Raw genomic sequence first — 11308 nt, 5'->3', positions numbered from 1 at the left:
GTCGAAATATCAGTTTGGAGGGGAACCACAAGAGGATGCTAACGAGCATCTTCGTATTTTTATGCAGTTTGTGGCTTGTTCAAGTTCATTAATGTCCATGATCACGTTATCTACTTAAAGCTTTTCCCATGGTCATTGAAAGGGGAAGCTAGATTTTGGTTGGACAGTTTACATGAGGGTACGATTGATGATTGAAACACGTTGATGGAAAGGTTTTTAAGCAAGTACTTTCCTGCTTCTAAGGCCACTCGACTTCAACAAGAGATTTCTCAGTTTCATCAGAAGCCTAATGAGACTCTTTAAGATGCTTGGAATCACTTCAGCCGTTTGTTACGATCTTGTCCTCAACATGGGTTAGATACCTTTGCCAATGTACAAACTATTTATAAGGGGTGTACCACTAGTACTCGTGTTACTATTGATCAAGCTACGGGTGGTAGTCTCATGGATAAAACAGAACATGAGGCTTATGATATAATTGAAAAACAGGCTAAGTACTTTCACAAATGGCATGAGGATAATGATTTGTCTCGTTCTTCTTCTTCTTCAGTCGCAAGCGTCAGTGCTTACAATGATTGTGCTTCGATTAATGCTAAGTTGGACAAGTTTGCTAGACACGTAGAAAAGATGGACAAAGACATCTATGGTATGAAGGTTGGTTGTGAATTCTGTGGTGGGCTTCATTTGGCTAAAGATTGTGATGTGGGTTTGACCATGAATCAGAAAGAAGAAATTGCTTTTATTAGTCAACAAAACAACAATCAGTTTCAGGGTAGAGCTCAGTTCAACAGGAATTATAATCCTTATAATCCTCAAGGAAATCAGGGTTCGAGGTTTCAACCAAGTTCTAGTGGGAGTTTTTAACAACAAGCTCCGGGGTATTTTCAGAAGCCCTAAGTTAAAGAAAAAAAGTCTAATCTTGAATCGATGCTAGAAAAGCTGATGGTGTCTCAATCTCAGCTCGTTACTATTGTTACTCAAACCAATGAGAAGAATGATCAAATGTTTCGAAATCAAGAAGCCGCTTTTCAGAATTTGGAAAAACAGATTGGTCAGCTTGCTAATCAGAGGAATGAGAGAAAACCGAGGGAGTTACCGAGCAAGACGGATACTAACCCGAAGAATGGGCATGTTAAAGCTATCACTACCCATAGTAGTTTAGCATATGATCCACCAAGGAAGCCCGATGAGAATGATTTGTGTGACGACCCAGAAATTTCCGACCAAATTTAAACTTTATCTTCATATGAATTTGACACGATAAGCAAAGCCTGTAATGTTGAGTCTCGAAAATTTTGAAACTATGTTTATATATTCAATTACTCCTCGACTGTTTCCGACGGTTCACGAACAATTGTGTGTAAATAAATACGTAAATAAATATATATATGTAAGCATAAATATAATTGCATATATTAATTTAAATTAATATAATACCATTTAATCATTTGAATTAAATATGTAGAGTAAAATACAAAATAATTAAGATGTTATTTAAAATAAATATATATAGATATATATATGAATTCTGTACACAATTAATATTATATGTATGTCATAATATATATAAATATTAAATATCCAAATATGTTATTATATAATATAAGTATTACATAATCAATATATGTAATATTATTATATTAAACTTAATTACAAGTTAAAATATAGCTATTATATTACTTTCATTGATACCAGTATTATTAATTAAATATATAGTATATATAAATGAGATTTGATAAGCATAATTTGTTATATCAAAAATATTATTACAACTCTCGTTATTATTATCAATATTGATGTTAACATTATTATTTATATTAGTAATATTACTATTAATATTATTATAACTAATTATTATTATCATTTATATTATTATTATCATTATTGGTATTTAACATTGTTGTTAGTATTAATATTATTATTTTATTATTTATCATTTATCATTATTAGTCTTTATTAGTAATATTATTAATAATAATATTATTATTAGTGTTATTAATATTAATATTATTAATATAATTATATTGGTTAAATACCAAAAATAAGAAATTAGATATATAGGTATACGAATATATACAACCAAAATTATGTAACTACAGATACATATATATAAATACATATATGTATATATAATACTGATATATATATATATATACATAAATACATATATAAATGTATATATTTATATAAATGCGATTATATATATAAATATTGAAGAATTACGTACTCTGTTTCATATCCTTTTCAAAATCTGTAGATGATTGATTCCTGTCTCTAAAAATCTGTTACAAGAACGAATTCAACTACAGATATATCCAAATTCTGTTAGCCATCAAAGTCTTCTTTTATTTTTTTTATTTTTCTTCGTACCTGAGGGAATATTTTGTGTCGACATATCTTAGCTACAAAACAAGTGATAATTGAGTCAATTATCTGTAAATATATCTGATAACCTCTATATATTTCTCTACCAGTAAAAATTGAGCAAAAACAACACAATCAAAAATTTTATTTGAAGAACACGGAACTCAAACTCTGTTCTTGAGTAAATTTATAAAAACCATGAATTTGAATTAAATTTCAAAATGTAATAATGCAGTCCTGTTAGGAATCGTCCATTTAATCTATCTGCAAGTTTTCAAAACCCAATTATTTCTATCGTGTTCCAATTTAAGAGTCAAAGTTATATTTTTAAAAGTCAACTGATTTGTTCTTGAGGAAATTCGAATGTGTTTTGATGTTATAGGTTCAATTGAGGATCCAGATAGTTTCTAGGAGTCGTTTACAATGTTTTTCATGTTATAAATGTTAGCTAAAACAGCTTAGATTTTCGAAAGTGAATTTGAGTTCAACATCGTGTTCTTCAGGCGATATTTTTTTTATTTCTGGTCTGATTAAAACAAATTATTAAACAAATAGGTTACGTTTCAAATGCAGTTTATAAATATATAATCTTAGATTATATTTAAGATTGATCTCTGGTCAATTAAATTTTGGTTCGATGAAGAAAGGGAAACAGTTAAATTGGGGTTAAATATAATTAGAAGCTAATATAATTGAGAAAATGAAAGGCAGACGGATGGTTAGGCAGTAGGTTAAGGAACGAGAGGTCTTGGGTTCGAACCCCGATAGTGGCGTATTCTTTTTAAGCATGTCTTCAAAAGTTGTATTCATTTTTATTATTATTATTATTATTATTATTATTATTATTATTATTATTATTATTATTATTATTATTATTATTATTATTATTATTATTGTTAATTATTATTATTATTATTATTATTATTATTATTATTATTATTATTATTATTATTATTATTATTATTATTATTATTATTATTATTATTATTATTATTATTATTGTTATTGTTATGATAAGTATTATTATTATTATTATTATTATTATTATTATTGTTACTAATATGATTATAATTATTATTGTAATTATTATGATTGTTATTGGTATTGTTATTATTAGTAATATAATAATTATTATTATTACCATACTTAAAAGTATTATAATCATTATTATCATTAGTATTATTATAAGTATTATTTATATAATTATTATTATTAATTGTATCATTTTAGTATTAGTATCATTTTATGATTATAATTATTATTATTATAATTATTATGAAAATAATATATTTTATTACTGTTTTCATAAATATTAACATTAGTATCATTTTTAGTACTTTTATTATTTTTAGTAATATAAGTATTATTATAAATATTATCATTATTATTATTAGTATGATTATCATTATTAGTATTGTTATTATTAAAAATTGTTATCATTAACCTTTTTATTAAAATTATTATTTTACTATCATTAAAGCTATCATTATTATTGCTATCAGTATTATCTATATCATTATTATTAACAATTATGATCATGAAAACAAAATTTTTAATGTTATAAGCATAAAAGTAAAGATTATATATATAAATATATATTTAACGTTAAAGCTATCATTATTATTGCTATCAGTATTATCTATATCATTATTATTAATAATTATGATCATGAAAATAAAAGTTTTAATGATATAACCATAAAAGTAAAGATTATATATATAAATATATATATATATATTTAATACACATAACCTAACTATATTAATATTTCTATATATAAAATGAAAAAAAATATATATATATAATGAAACTTATTAATTTATTACATCACTAATAATATATATATATATATATATATATATATATATATATATATATATATATATATATATATATATATATATATAAGTTATTAATATAAGAATTATCAATAATAATAATATAAATATTTGTTCGATTACGATTATATGTATTAATGAATATACAAATGATATAAGTTCGTGAATTCGAGGCCAACCCTGCATTGTTCTGTATCGTCGTATGAATATTTTTAATACAAAATATTGTATCGTGAGTTCATTTGCTCCCTTTTTTCTCATTGCATTTTTGGACTGTGAATTCATGCATAGTTTTAATAAATATTTTACAATATTTATATGCGTGAGTTCATTTGATTCCCTTTTACTCTTTATATTTTTGGGACTGAGAATACATGCTTTGTTTTTATAACTGATTTGTTAAATGCTTTTGAAATATATTTTGAACTGAGAATACATGAAATGCTTTTATAAATGTTTGACGAGATTGACACAAGCAAAACATTCCTCGAATGAATTATTATGCAGACAAAAGTTCTGTGGATTATGAGTGAATTAGTTGGACGTTATAATTGCCACTAATTGTTGTGAATATTTCCCCTTGATTATTATTGCTTGGTTACCTAAGAATTAGAAAACGGGTATGGCCCAAATTCACGCGAATCCTAAAGGTAGCTACTGGGTTTAACACCCCCACCCAGAATATTCACTAGACGGAAGAGCTAGTGGGTGTGGTATTTAGTACTTCGAAGTTTATATATTATACAGACGAGATGTTCTGTTTTGGGGATATTATTATACTCATTATATGTTAAGGTCGGTTACCAAGCCAAGCTATGAAAGCAATGAAAAGTGGATGTTATGTATCGAGAGAATGATTTTATAAACAGGTTATGTGTATGTTATTTTTGTGCACGAGATATGTGTACAGTTATTAAAAATCGCGAGGCAACCTACGGGGGAGAAAAGGATACGAACCTACTCTGCTAAGCATTATGAAAAATGGTTTCGTACACGAGATAGATGTACTGTATTTTAATCTTGTGGTCTATCAAAATATTGAATTTTATTGTTTATGATAAACTTATGAACTCACCAACCTTTTGGTTGACACTTGAAAGTATGTTTATTCTCAAGTATGAATGAAATCTTCCGCTGTACATTTGCTCATTTTAGAGGTATTACTTGGAGTCAGTCATGACATATTTCAAAAGACGTTGCATTCGAGTCATTGGGTTCATCAAGATTATTATTAAGTCAATTAGAGTTGGATGTATTATGAAGTGGTATGCATGCCGTCAGCTTTCGATGGAAAGAAAGTTTGTCTTTTAAAAACGAATGAAATGGTTGTAAAATGTATCATATAGAGGTCAAATACCTCGTAATGAGATCAACTATTGTGAATTGTTTATAATTTGTATGAACGGGTCCTTTCAGTTGATATCAGAGCGGTGGTCTTAGCGAACCAGGTCTTGCATTAGTGTGTCTAACTGATAGTTGTTAAGATGCATTAGTGAGTCTGGACTTCGACCGTGTCTGCATGTCAAAAGTTTTGCTTATCATTCCGTGTCAAAAATTACCTGCTTATCATTCCTAGTCTAGAGACGTCTTACTGCATTGATTGCATAGATAGTATATAGATAAATTCATATCTTGGCGTATATATTACTATAGACTTTTCCTGATAGCTTCCGAAGATTCCTCTGTAAACTATGGGATTTTGGTATTATATATATACATATGAAAATTATGTATTGAAGAATACCAATCTAAGTTCTATAATCTATCTTCTATCGAAAATCATTTCCTTAAACGTACAAGATGGATTCGGCAACCAGTTCGAGTTCCTCGGATTCTGACAGCTATTCCGATATGAATTTCCACTCAAGCTCCGAAAACAATGCAACCGAAATGGACCAACCAATTAGTCATCATAAATTCTGGATGAATTGGGGATGGGTTCGTAATTGACTTAATCAATGGAGACGAGAAGAGGGCGATCCTTTCCACAAACCGAATTCACCTCTTGGTGAAGAACTTGAAGCACTTACCGGCGAACTTGTCCGAAACACCATATTCACCCTCATTGCCAGGATATTTCACAACAATTATATGATATCCCAAATTCTGAACCTTATTTATCCGCTCGTTCCGACCGACAATCATCCCGGAATAATAGAAGAAGTCAACAAACTTCGCGCTAGAGTAATCAATTTGGAGAATATGGTGCAAAACTTACCAGCTTCAACAACATCACCAGCATCAATAGTACCACCAGCAACAACAAAAACCACAACAACACACGCCTCAACATCACAATATGTACCTCGAGCATAATCATCGTTCTACATGACGTTCTACATCATTTATCTTCGTTAGACATGGCGATTATGTAATCTCTAATGTTTTAGAGATTATATATTCTTGTTCTAACGGTAAATCAAATGAGTCTAATATCGTATTGACTCATTAAATTCATGATTACATCTGAAGAAAATATATATGTAAGTACATTTTCATAAAGATTGTAATTAAAATTATTTTTTACAAACCGTTAATGGTGAAAATATTTTAACGGGTAGGTAATACCCGAGGAATATTTAGATTTCACGTTAATAAGGTACACTGTACATTCTTCGAATTTGATTCAACAGTCATTTACTACCTTACTTACATCCACAGATATACGTATCCATTCACCGCAAAATAACCATTTTCATTCAATTTCATATTTGGATTTTGACCTATCAGAATTCAACAAGTGGCATAATGAAGAAAACATTGGACAAAATAAAATTTGTTAGAAATAAACAAATTAACTATGAGAAATTTTGTTAAAAATCTACGCTAACGAAATCCTAGCTAACTGTTCCTAGCTAACTGTTAATTCATTATTACATTTTATTTATCGCAATTTATTTATTGCAATTTATTTATCAGAATTTATTTATCAGAATTTATTTATCGCAATTTTAATTCTCGCAATTTTATTTATCGTCATTTAATTCCTGTTATTTATTTTACATACTTTAAATATCATCGGGACTCATATGCAGTGTTTTGACATATCATATTGACGTCATCTATGTAGTGACCCGAACTTTTCCATGTTTATATATATTAAATGCAATTGATATTTATATGATTAAGTGTTTCCAACATGTTAAGCAATCAAACTTGTTAAGACTTGATTAATTGAAATAGGTTTTATATAGACAATTGACCACCCAAGTTAACCGGTGATTCACGAACGTTAAAACTTGTAAAAACTATATGATGTCATATATATGGATATATATATATATATATATATATATATATATATATATATATATATATATATATATATATATATATATATATATATATAGTTAATATGGTATTATGATAAGTAAACATATCATTAAGTAAATTAACAATGAACTACATATGTAAAAACAAGACTACTAACTTAATGATTTCGAAACGAGGCATATATGTAACGATTATCGTTCTAACGACATTTAATTGTATATATATATATCATATTAAGATATATTAATACATCATAATATCATGTTAATGTAATAATTTAACATCTCATTTGATATAATAAACAATGGGTTAACAACACTTAATAAGATCGTTAACCTAAAGGTTTCAAAACAACACTTATATGTAACAACTAACGATGACTTAACGACTCAGTTAAAATGTATATACATGTAGTGTTTTAATATGTATTCATACACTTTTGAAAGACTTCAAGACACTTATCAAAATATTTCTACTTAATGAAAATGCTTACAATTACGTCCTCGTTCAGTTTCATCAACAATTCTACTCTTATGTACCCGTATTCGTACTCGTACAATACACAGCTTTTAGATGTATGTACTATTAGTATATACACTCCAATGATCAGCTCTTAGCTGCCCATGTGAGTTACCTAACACATATGGGAACCATCATTTGGCAACTAGCATGAAATATCTCATAAAATTACAAAAATATTAGTAATCATTCATGACTAATTTACATGTAAACAAAATTACACATCCTTTATATCTAATCCATATACCAACGACAAAAAACACCTATAAACATTTTCATTCTTCAATTTTCTTCATCTAATTGATCTCTATCAAGTTCTATCTTCAATTTCTAAGTGTTTCTTCATAAATTCTATAAGTTCTAGTTTCATAAAATCAAGAATACTTCCAAGTTTGCTAGCTTACTTCCAATCTTGTAAAGTGATCATCCAACCTTAAGAAATCTTTCTTATTTACAGTAAGATATCTTTATAATACAAGGTAATACTCATATTCAAACTTTGATTCAATTTCTATAAATATAACAATCTTATTTCTAGTGGAAATCTTACTTGAACTTGTTTTCGTGTCATGATTCTGCTTCAAGAACTTTCAAGCCATCCAAGGATCCTTTGAAGCTAGATCTATATTTCTCATTTCCAGTAGGTTTATCCACAAAACCTGAGGTTGTAATGATGTTCGTAACATCATTCGATTCATATATATAAAACTACCTTATTTGAAGGTTTAAACTTGAAATCACTAGAACATAATTTAGTTAATTCTAAACTTGTTCGCAAACAAAAGTTAATCCTTCTAACTTGACTTTTAAAATCAACTAGACACATGTTCTATAGCTATATGATATGCTAACTTAATGATTTAAAATCTGAAAACACGAAAAACACCGTAAAACTGGATATACGCCGTCGTAGTAACACCGCGGGCTGTTTTCGGTTAGTTAATTAAAAACTATGATAAACTTTGATTTAAAAGTTGTTCTTCTGGGAAAAATGATTTTTCTTATGAACATGAAACTATATCCAAAAAACATGGTTAAACTCAAAGTGGAAGTATGTTTTCCAAAATGGAGACGTCGTTCTTTCGACTGAAATGACTACCTTTACAAAAACGACTTGTAACCTGTATTTCTGACTATAAACTTATACTTTTTCTATATAGATTCATAAACTTAAGTTCAATATGAAACCATAGAAATTGGATTCACTCAAAACGGATTTAAAACGAAGAAGTTACGGGTAAAACAAGATTGGATATTTTTGCTTGTTGTAGCTACGTGAAAATTGGTAACAAATCTATATTAATCATATCCTAGCTAACTTGTATTATATTATACATGTATTCTAATATATTATGTATTCTTGGGATACCATAGACACGTATGCAAATGTTTTAACATATCATATCGACCCATCTATATATATTATTTGGAACAACCATAGACACTCTATATGCCGTAATGTTGGAGTTAGCTATACAGGGTTGAGGTTGATTCTAAAAATATATATACTTTGAGTTGTGATCTAGCCTGAGACGTGTATACACTGGGTCATGGATTGGGTCAAGATAATATATATCAATTTATTTTCTGTACATCTAACTATGGACAACTAGTTGTAGGTTACTAACTAGGACAGCTGACTTAATAAACTTAAAACATTAAAACGTATTAAAAATGTTGTAAATATATTTTGAACATACTTTGATATATATGTACATATTTTTTATAGGTTCGTGAATCGACCAGTGGCCAAGTCTTACTTCCCGACGAAGTAAAAATCTGTGAAAGTGAGTTTCATTTGCTCCCTTTTTAAATGATTTTGCAATATATATTTTTGGGACTGAGAATACATGTGCTGCTTTTATAACTGTTTTACGAAATAGACACAAGTAAATAAAACTACATTCTATGGCTGGATTATTAAACCGAATATGTCCCTTTTTAGTCTGGTAATCTAAGAATTAGGGAATAGACACCCTAATTGACGCGAATCCTAAAGATAGATCTATTGGGCCCAACAAGCCCCATCCAAAGTACTGGATGCTTTAGTACTTCGAATTTATCATGTCCGAAGGGAGTCCCGGAATGATGGGGATATTCTATATGCATCTTGTTAAGGTCGGTTACCAGGTGTTCACCATATGAATAATTTTTATCTCTATGTATGGGATGTATATTGAAATATGAAATCTTGTGGTCTATTATTATGATTTGATAATATATAGGTTAAACCATAACTCACCAACATTTTTGTTGACGTTTTAAGCATGCTTATTCTCAGGTGATTATTAAGAGCTTCCGCTGTTGCACACTAAAATAAGGTCAAGATTTGGAGTCCATGCTTGTATGATATTATGTAAAAATTGCATTCAAGAAATTATTTTTGATGTAATATATTCTTATTGTAAACCATTATGTAATGGTCGTGTGTAAACGGTATATTTTAGATTATCATTATTTAATAATCTACGTAATGCTTTTTAAACCTTTATAGATAAAATAAAAATTATGGTCGTTTTTAAAATGAATGCAATCTTTGAAAAACGTTTCATATAGAGGTCAAAACCTCGCAACGAAATCAATTAATATGGAACGTTTATAATTAATATGAACGGGACATTTCAGTTGGTATCTGAGTGTTGGTCTTAGAGAACCAGAAATTTGCATTAGTGTGTCTTACCGAGTTTGTTAGGATGCATTAGTGAGTCTGGACTTCGACCGTGTTTTTCTTCAAAAAGGATTGCTTACCATTTTTTTGTTGGAAACTATATATTATTAACATGTAAATATTATGTGATATATTAATCTCTTAACATGTTTGATATTGTGTGATAGATGTCTACCTCTAGTACAAATCCCATTGATTCACCTAATAATAATGAAGAGTCAAATATATTTTGGGAAGATTCACAAATTCCCGAAGAGGAACCGGAAAGGGAGGAACCGAAAGAGGAGGAACCAGAAGAGGAGGAATCGGAAGAGGAGGAACCAGAAGAAGAAGAGGTTTCGGAGGAAGAAATATTTATACCTATAATAAATTGATTAAATAAAAGAAAATCCTCAACCAACGAACCAAAGTTAATAATGGTCAATGGTGTTTCCGCCGAGGAAGCAAAATATTGGGAAGATTACCAATTTTCCGATGAATCGGATCCCGATGAGGATTCCGATGATGTTATAGAAATTACCTCGACCCAATTTAATAAAGCGAAAGAAAATAATAAGGGAAAAGCTATAAAAATAGAGAAACCCGATTCCAACCCCGATGAAATTTATATGTATCGACAACATCCGTATTTCCTAAAATGTAACAA

General features: G+C 28.5%; 1 non-coding gene across 1 annotated transcript; it reads right to left on the bottom strand.

Annotated features, from left to right (window-relative positions):
• Positions 1 to 250: 250 nt before the first annotated feature.
• On the bottom strand, positions 251 to 356 carry LOC139851047 (small nucleolar RNA R71). Its single transcript, XR_011760410.1, has one exon. It is a non-coding gene; the product is annotated as a small nucleolar RNA R71 (small nucleolar RNA).
• Between the last annotated feature and the right edge of the window lie 10952 nt (positions 357 to 11308).

The sequence above is a fragment of the Rutidosis leptorrhynchoides genome, chromosome 5, assembly GCF_046630445.1.
Source record: "Rutidosis leptorrhynchoides isolate AG116_Rl617_1_P2 chromosome 5, CSIRO_AGI_Rlap_v1, whole genome shotgun sequence".
Classification (NCBI taxonomy): domain Eukaryota; kingdom Viridiplantae; phylum Streptophyta; class Magnoliopsida; order Asterales; family Asteraceae; genus Rutidosis; species Rutidosis leptorrhynchoides.
The sequence above is the reverse complement of the archived record's forward strand: the minus strand, read 5'-3'. Positions and strand labels throughout refer to the sequence as shown.